Source organism: Lactuca saligna, chromosome 1 (assembly GCF_052625555.1).
Source record: "Lactuca saligna cultivar CGN05327 chromosome 1, ASM5262555v1, whole genome shotgun sequence".
In the NCBI taxonomy this organism is placed as follows: domain Eukaryota; kingdom Viridiplantae; phylum Streptophyta; class Magnoliopsida; order Asterales; family Asteraceae; genus Lactuca; species Lactuca saligna.
In genome coordinates, this window is record NC_136417.1 from 100,982,367 (window position 1) to 100,991,884 (window position 9,518).

Sequence of the window (9,518 nt, forward strand, 5' to 3'; positions counted from 1 at the left end):
GACAATCCGCACAATGCAAATGGACGATCAACACAACGAATGTGGACAACCTGAATACTTAGTATCTCCTAGGAACATCAATACACAATATCTTGTGTGATCATGATGAAATAACAAAGTAATATAGAGAATTTACTACTCATGTAAGAGTTACTTACAAGGAATTAGAAAGAAATGGTGAAGAGAATGAATTCTGGAGCTTGTTTGGAGTTCCTTGGGAGAGTTCACGATGGTTTACAGAATGTGGAAATGAGCTTGTAAAATGAGAGTTGGGGTTTACAGTCATTTATAAGGGATAAGGAATTGATTAGATGTTTGCCTTGATTACTATTGGGTAATGCATGAATTACTGAGTTTTGTATTGGAAATCCACACATTACAACTTGCAATCACTATAAACACCATTGAATTGGAAGAGGTTCACGGTCTAAAGGGACCTTAAACCATGGTTTACGCTCAAAAGGAATCCCCCTAAGGGGTTTACGGCCAAAAAGGGATCCACCCAAGGTGGTTTACAACCTAAAGGTGCCTAGAATGGTGTTCACGGCCAATGTTTGGTGGCTTGAGGAGGTTTATGGCCTAAGTGTGTTCTTGGGGTGTGTTCACGGCCATGGATGCTTCCTAGGGAAGTGTTCATGGTCTTGATATATAGAAAACTTTAATATGTGTGTTTTGTTGTTTATGTGACTTGTATTTGACATAAATTAAATTTATTATTGTTTGCATTGACTTAGGAGGCTTTAGGGTAGTGTAATTCGCAAAAACATTACATTACCAAAGCATAATAATAGCATAGATACAACTATTACATATACGCGACTCTCTTGGCTTGGTTTCTAGACTTGAAAATTTATAGTTGTGACATATATATATATATATATATATATATATATATATATATATATATATATATATATATATATATATATATATATATATATAAGATGATGACAAAGAGCATAATAAAATCAATTATAATCTTTTCATCATATTAAACATCCATGTTCTTGAAATCGACAATACTCTTTTTAAACGTGAAGTCATAATAACAAAAAGAAACCAACTTCAATAAGACGATAAGTATACAAATGTTCTTCAAATCCAACTTTTTTGGGATTGTTGATCCTACATAATTGCTCTAATTCTTGTTGGTGATTTCAGTGTCACCAAAATTTTTGTGTAATTGGAATAAATATATGAGACAAGGAGTTTATAATTTGTTCTATATTTTATATGTTCAGTGGGGGTCAAGGGGGTTGCTCCCCCTTGTAGGGTCCTAGGGGCAGCCCCCTTAACGGGGTCCAAAGGTAAGCTGTAACTTCCAAAAAATAAGACCTACAAATTTTATTTTTAATTTAATAAAATCAGTACTCCAAGAGCATCATCAATACAATCCAAAAAAAAAAAAAAAAAACAAATGTATTATTTGTCATAACAAATCAGAGTAAATCACAAAACGTAGAACGAGATGGTGTGTGCTCTGTAATCATCTGGAGTCCTTCCCATTGGAACTGGAAGTACCTGAATACTAAACTGAAAACCATAAACACATAGCTTAGTGAGTTCCCCAAGATACTACATACCATACATAATAAACATATAATGGGCCCCGCCCGATATCGAGCCCTACTCGGTATACAGATTAGGCCCCGCCCATCATACATATAACATATATCAAGTAAACACATACACATGCAATAATCACAAAGATACATAACATAGGAAATGGTCATCGGGCCCCTCCCAGTAAGCATACTAGTACATAACACATGCAGAGTCACACAGACTAATTCGAAAGACGACAACCCTAATTGCAATCCTAATTGTCATGTATAAATACAACAATTCTCTTTGATCCATGAGACACTTTCCCCAACTCTCTTTCTTCTTTGACAAACTCAAAATTCTTTTAGCAATTTAGCTTGCGTTTCTGCGCCTAGATTCGTAAGTGTCTCTTTAGATTATCCTAAACTGAATTTCTTGTAACCCGAACATAAGGTATAAATATTTGTTTGGAAAGCGAACCAACACGATCTATAGGGAAACCGGATTTCCACCCTAAACCTTTCTATACACTAACAATTTCAACCAAATAGACGACACACCGGTTTCCTACACAACATCTTGCAAAATGTCATTATATAAATGTAACCGAATTTGTGAGTATGTTTTTAGATTATTTGTTATCTTTTCTTGATCAGACCATGAAGCAGGCGTCTTCTCAAAACCCAACAAAGTTTGGTATGTAAATAAAGTTCAATCAAAATACCTTTCATCTTTACTTGCCATAAAAAACCTTGTATTTCTATGTAACAATAGAATGTCAAACCTCGTAGTTGCCATACTAGTGAAGAAACCTTAATTTGAGATTTCAATCACATCAAGAAATCATAGTAATGCTTTGATACCACTAATAATAACTAATGATCAAATAACTATAAACACTTGCCAATTAATAAAGTATATCAATATTGATAAGCTAGGTAAAGTGTAATGTCCCAAATAAACCAAATTCTTCTAAACAACACCTCCAACCTAAGGATATCATTAATATATAAAGAAAACCAATAATAATAAGTTAATCAATAAAAATTAGAGAAAGATACAATGAGATTTACGTGAAAAATCCAACCAAAGGCCGATGAAACACCCAGGAGATCCAATAGTGATGATAATGTTTATATTGCAAAGAAATAGGAGAAATACAAGTATTTGTGGCTAATGTTGGGATAATTTGAGAGGAAAAACAAGAAAAGACTAACTAGAGTTTTTATGTGTAAAAGGTGTCAGCTCTCTCTATTTTATAAGAACCTAATAAGGCGTTAAAACCCATCAACTCAAAACGTTGCCCTCTTAAAGCTCCAAGCTATTCGTTTACAAAATACCATAATTTGACAAAACCACTTGGACCACCATTTATGAGTTTAAGATCAATTTTCAACAATACAAATTAAAGTAAATCTGATAGTTTCATATAATATAAAACATATAACACAAAATATACCATATTATCGAGATGGAAGTAAATTTGCAATGTGCTGGAGTATTTGGTACTACCATTTTGTGTTTGGAGTAAAATAAAATATTTTTTGTGGGTTATATAAAGATGGAAAAAATAAAATTTAATCTTACTTGTTTCTTCTAAAAATATAATAATAATGAAATAAAAGAAAAAGCTGAAAGGCGTTTGGATTGTGTCAGAAGCAACGGCACGTTCTTTGCCCATATACTTATTTTCCCTTGCAACTGTTGCAACAAAGCGACCACCATTGAACTAGATTGAAATGATTTTTTATTTAAGTTTTTTTTAATGAAGATGGGAAGATTATTTATATATTTTTATTAAAATGAGAGACCTATTTTCTAAATTAGTTCTACATTTTGGGTTGGTGTGAATTGAATTCAATGATCAAAAACATTATAACTTATTCATTTTTTTTCTCTTCCATTTTGTTAAGCTTAGTTCAATTTGATTTTTTTTTTTCTTTTTTCATTTTTGGGTGATAATGGGATGTAATAGACATCATTGATCATTCCCCTTCCAATGCCATACTCCTACCATAAATAGCAAACATAGTGGCCTTATAACACAAACCACAAACACTCTCCATTCCATCATCACAATGGCTTCCTACCTATCTTCCACTCTCTATTCCCTCTCCCTAACCCTAATTTTAGCCGCCTTAGCCACCGCTAACCTCCCTTTCTCCGCCCACTTCGTCGAAACAAAACCAACAACCACCAGAAAAATGACACGCCTTCATTTCTACTTCCATGACATTGTGAGTGGCAAGAACCCAACTGCTATCAAAATAATCGGGCCAAAAAGTTTGTTTGGAACAACTGTAGTCATCGATGACCCTTTGACTATAGACACCAAGCCCGATTCGTTGGTGGTGGGGAGAGCTCAAGGACTCTATGCTATGGCTTCTCAACATGACTCGGGTTTACTTATGACTATTAATTTTGTTTTTACTTATGGAAAGTACAATGGAAGTGCGCTTAGTGTTATGGGTCGAAACCGTGTGTTTGATGTGGTGAGGGAAATGCCGGTTGTTGGAGGAAGTGGTGTCTTTAGATTTGCTCGTGGCTATGCACTTGCGAGCACTGTGAGGTATAATTTGAAAACTGGAAACGCCGTGGTTGAGTATAATGTCACTGTGATGCATGATTGAAAAAGTTAAACTCTTTTGTCCTCGCATATTGTCTTAAAAGAGGTTAAGTATGTGAGAATTGATAAATGAGTTCTAGGTTTCCAAACATGAATATCACATCCATATAACCATAACCACAACACTACAATTTGTGCCCTTCATGTTAGTTATGGGTCCCATCTTGTATTGTGATATCTAAGTTAAAGTTCACCATTTAATGCATTTGTATTTTTCTTTGAAATATGTGGTTAATTCGTTGCTAATGCCAATATTTCTAGTAGTCTAATGTGGATTTTTTTTCTCGGTTTGCCATGGGTTCAAACTACTCTTTCTATAAACAAAAGAAAAAGAATGTGTATGACTTAAACCCTTGAAAAGCTAAGTAGCCTTGGTGCACAAGGCTCATGTTGGATCCAAAGATTATAAATCTTTACAACAATCTTATTCCAAAACTATAAACTTTAGACAAAAGAACAGATCTTGAAGTATCTTATTAGTCAAACAGATGATCATACATTTATGAAGCTCAGAAAAGAGGGCATCGTTGTTTTTTATACACAGAAATAAGAAAACAAAAACAAAGAAACCAAAGAACAAGTCACGATGATTACAAACTACAAACTAACTATACCTCCCAAACTTCCAAGCTGAAATCGTAAACAACGGTTGATTATGCCAACAAATAACCAAAAACCCATTTTCGTTTTTAATCTTATAACCATCATACCCATAATTCTGCAACAATCTTGTAGCCACCAACATCCCATTATAACTCAATGGAACACGTCCAAATCCCGCCAATTCAAACCTCGGAATCCATTTCTCAAGCTTTTCATGTCTCACCTTTCTTTCAAGCCCTTCGCAAGCTATAATGTTCTTGATTTCTTCCCCAAATAACATCTTTTCAACTTTTTGACGATCGACTGATGTTCTTGGAACAGTAGATTCTAAGCAATCGAATAGAGCTGCGTAAAAGATCAAAGCTTCAAGTGCTCGATCCATTAAAGTAAACCCGTTGTGATTCGATTCTTGTTCAGTTACCACCATTAGTTTTGGTGAAAGGTTCCAAAGGGCGTTCAAAAAGCTCATGATTTTCCCGGAATTTAGCAACAATGGTGATGAGGAGGTTGAATCGGGACTCGGGCTAAATGGGTTTACGATATCTTTTTTCAGAAAATCACCTAAAGTTTGTGAATTTATAAGAATTCGATTCGATGATGGGCTTTGAGTTCGTTTAATCGTTTCATCATCGAACGCTAATAGAGTGTGAAGTTGAAGAACTGAACTGATTGCTAAAGCTTCACCGGATTTATAACGTAATTGTTCGATTTCAAGATTCTCCAATCGGGTTACGATTGGATTAAACTGAAACGGGATGTCTAATTTCTCAGCTTCTTCGTTTAATCGAAGAGCCATTTGTTCTAATACTTCTTTTTCTTGATGAATACCTGTGATTCTCAAATGTGGTGGACCTTCGGAACGTGTTCTTAACGCTTGAAGAAGATTAATCCATTGCGCAGGTTCTGAAGAACAAAGATCGATAATGTGAACCATCTTTTCGCCTTCCATGGCTTCAAGAATTGCTTGGTTAGTAATCAGATACGATAGTCTCAAAAACGGGCAGAGATCAAAAAACAATCTTTTTGTAAGAATCTCTTCGGAAATTGACGTGATTTTCGTGGAGTTTATAGCTTTGTATAAACCAGGCCACCCTTTGAGCATTCGATTAGCGAGAGCTTCAGTGAAATAAGCTGCGATTCTTTGCATTGTGTCACCATCGGAGGACGAAAGACGATTAATCTGCTCGAGTTCGATGTTGGCATTCTCGATGCTGCCGGCGGCGACGTTGTTAGCACAGGCGACGAGGAGGCGGATGAGGTATAATCCACGTTCTTCGGATTCCATTTCTCGTAGCCATGGATATGGTGATCCGATACCAGGTGAGAGTGACATTAGAGAGAATAAGTGAAGTGGGGATGAACTTATAGACGAAGATCCGTCTTCTTGACCCATTCCTGACATTAATCCGATAAAAATTCGAAATGGGTCTGCAAGATGAACGCATGAAATTGCGAAATTAAACAGCAAGAAACAGTCAATCAAGTAGTTAATTGTGTTAGTAGAGATAAAGTGAAGAGAATCAAAGAAACTCCATTGAAAATTAGAATAAGGATGAACTCACCACTGAATATATCTGAAGTAATAATGCGAAATGCGATGAAACATATGAAAAATGTCAAATTCTGAAAAGGGCTTTGAAATGGACTAAAACCCCATTGAGACCCACATAACAAAATCCAAACTTTATCATCTATTTTTTTGATTTCCTTCGAAATTATCAAGGGTTTTGGTGTGTTTCTAGGAAAGTGTTTGAAAGTCCAAAGTGGGTATAGAAGGAGTTAAAAAGCTCTTTGTTTTGGGGAGGACATATCCAAGGGGTAATGGTTTGTATGACAAATGAAAAGGGTTGTTTTTGTCGTCATTGCATTTGTTCTTCCTAGGGGACATCACATGAATATGAAATAGGAAGGGTTTTTTGTAGGTTTGTATATGCAACTTGTAATTGATTAAGTGGTAATACGTTGAAATAGCACTATGTTTTTCACATATTATGTTCTTAAAGGTTAAATTTGTATGTAATTTTAATCGGTCGGTCATGTTAGTATTCGTTTGCCATCGTTTAAGTCGTAAGTTTCTTGTGGATATACGGTGTTTGATACTTATGGTTGTTTGTTTTTCTAGAAAAATCACTTCGGACCATTTATTGTTGTGTCACACACCACACGCACCACACATGTAATATTTGACATTTCGCAGCTGTTTATTTTTTAGAAAAAACTTGTGACTTAAAAACATTGGCATGTGTGTTGTGTAATGAGCACTGGATTATTATCTTCAAACCACATTTTATTTTACTTTAAGTTATATTATTCAGTATTGTTTTATTTGTTTTTCAATATGTTTATTATTTTAATAATGTTATTAATCATATTATAAAAAATTCGAATATATTTTACATAATTTTAAATAATTTCAAAATTGTTTCGTAAATTTCATATAAATATTTTTTTTGTATTACATTGTTTATAACAAATATAAATAAATTATAAATTTAATCACTAAAATTATCAAATTTATTAAAGCTAACCTTAAAAATAACCACCGTCTTCAAAAATAAAAAATAAACATGTGTTTCGCTAAATTAACAACTTTATTTGTTGTTATTTAGCAAATAATATGTTTAATTATTTTATATAAACATCTTTAAAGATAATATCATCAAAATGATCTATATATTTTATTTGCATATGATAAACCTAAATAAAATTTTGATTTAGAATTATTTTTAACTATTGTATAGTTAATTTTTGTGGCATTGCAGTAGCCCAACAGACGTAAAAAAACAAACATATTTTTATTTAGGCTGTGGCAAACTTCAAAATATTTTCTTTTCGAAAAACTAAACACATTAATCGTGAGATTCTGGTGTAAAAATGGTTATGCTATGGTATGGTATATACATGATGCTTGTTTGCTAATTTACTAAAGATGCATTATTTTATTTATTGTTTTATTGTTTTGAACGACACTCATAAGATATAAGATGTGAAAACAAATAAAGTACAAATTACATGGTTCATATTTGTTACCATTATTTGTAGGAGATGAAAAAATATACTTATGTTCAAATAGTCTTTGTCATTTGGATGTTGTGCACGATGACTTTCACAAAACTTTATACTTACATGATGTTATAAATGACATTAAACATTCAGGTTTGCCAATTTATAAATTGGTATTAAAAGTAAGTGTTCCAGTTATGTTATTGAATAATATTGATTATAAATGTGGTTTGTGTGATGGATCGAAGGTACCAGTTATAACACTGGGTAAAGGTGTTATAGAAGTAGAGATAATTTTTGGAAGTAATATGGGAAACTGTATGTTTATTTCAAGAATCTCATCGATGCCTTCAGATAAAAGGATTCCTTTCATCGTTCAAAGAAGATAATTTCCACATATTGTATATTATGTGATGACAATAAAGAAAAGTCAATGACAATCTCTATTAAAGGTTTGTTTGTTTTTGAGACAACCAGTATTTACTCATGGATAATTGTATGTTGCATTGTCCAGAGTAAAAAGTACAGAAATATTGAAAATATAAATTTTAGACACTGAAGGTAACCTTAACAATAAGATATCTAATGTTGTATTCAAAGAAGTATTTAGACACTGTATGTTGCATTGTCCAGAGTTAAAAGTATGTTGCATTATCTAAAGTTTTAGAGTATTTCATTACTAATTTTTAGTCACTTGAGTTCAATTACATACTTGTTCAATACATTGTATTTCTATGTGTAAAAGAATTGCTTTAATAATGGTTTGATATTCAAAACTTGATATTTTTTTTTCATAAATTTGTGTAATATATAGGTCTCACATATAGGTCTATTAAGAAATGAAAAAGATGAAATATTTGCATATAAAAACCGAAAGTTATAAGAAAATTAGTAATATATACTTTAAAAACAATTATAAAGTGACAAAAGAAAATTAATGTGTATACTTCAAAATTTGTTCTAAAAGTTATATGTTAGTGATATTAACTAGGCGAATATGATTGGAGTTAAAATGTTTATTTTTCCTAATACTATGCGAATATATGCTCGTTCCGCAAAATAAATGTAAATAGTTAAAATTTTGAAATTATATCTTGAAAGATGATATGTTTGTAACACCCCTTTCCAGGTATTTCCATTTCAATCTTTAAATGTAAAACTTTTTCATAATAGGCCCTTATGTTGAGCGTACACGAGGTGTACACCAGGCATGCACGTGAGTACGTTGGGCGACTCGTGCTGCTCCCAAACCCTAAATTTTTAGGGTTGTGTCCCCTATTTAAGCATCTTATTTCCCCTTGTACCTCCTTATAACCAACCTTCATCCCTCTTAGCCCTAATATTGAAACCCTAGCTCTTGAGTGTGAGTTTTGAAGCCTTTGAGTAGTGAAGGAAGATCATTGAAGAAGTGGTGGTGCACTCAAGCTCTTGGATCCATATTTTACACCTCATTGTTCATCTTCAGAAGGTGTAAAGTTCATACTCTAATACCGGCTAAAATAAAGTACACTAGATTTTTTTTTTAATATGTACATCATACAAGCCATCATACAAGTAGTTATAATTTACATCAAAACGTAGTTATACACGATCGGGTTCGAGCCAGGTTTACAATTCTACAAAACATTTCAAAGTTTAGTTATCAAAAGAACACATTATGGCTACTCCATTAAGCTATTTCCCTTATCAAAAGAACATACAATAAGAATTATATAAAAAAAAGTAAGCTTAAGGCTTAGTG

At 33.0% G+C, this 9,518-nt stretch overlaps 2 pseudogenes across 1 annotated transcript; one reads left to right on the forward strand and one right to left on the reverse strand.

The window, feature by feature from the left end:
* Positions 1-3,577: 3,577 nt before the first annotated feature.
* Positions 3,578-4,395, forward strand: LOC145042394 (dirigent protein 22 pseudogene; annotated as a pseudogene).
* Positions 4,396-4,655: 260 nt separating this feature from the next.
* Positions 4,656-6,579, reverse strand: LOC145000373 (scarecrow-like protein 3 pseudogene; annotated as a pseudogene). The gene is made up of 2 exons (XR_013661211.1): positions 6,337-6,579; positions 4,656-6,202 (listed from the first exon to the last, which is right to left on the reverse strand). The product of XR_013661211.1 is annotated as a scarecrow-like protein 3 pseudogene (transcript).
* Between the last annotated feature and the right edge of the window lie 2,939 nt (positions 6,580-9,518).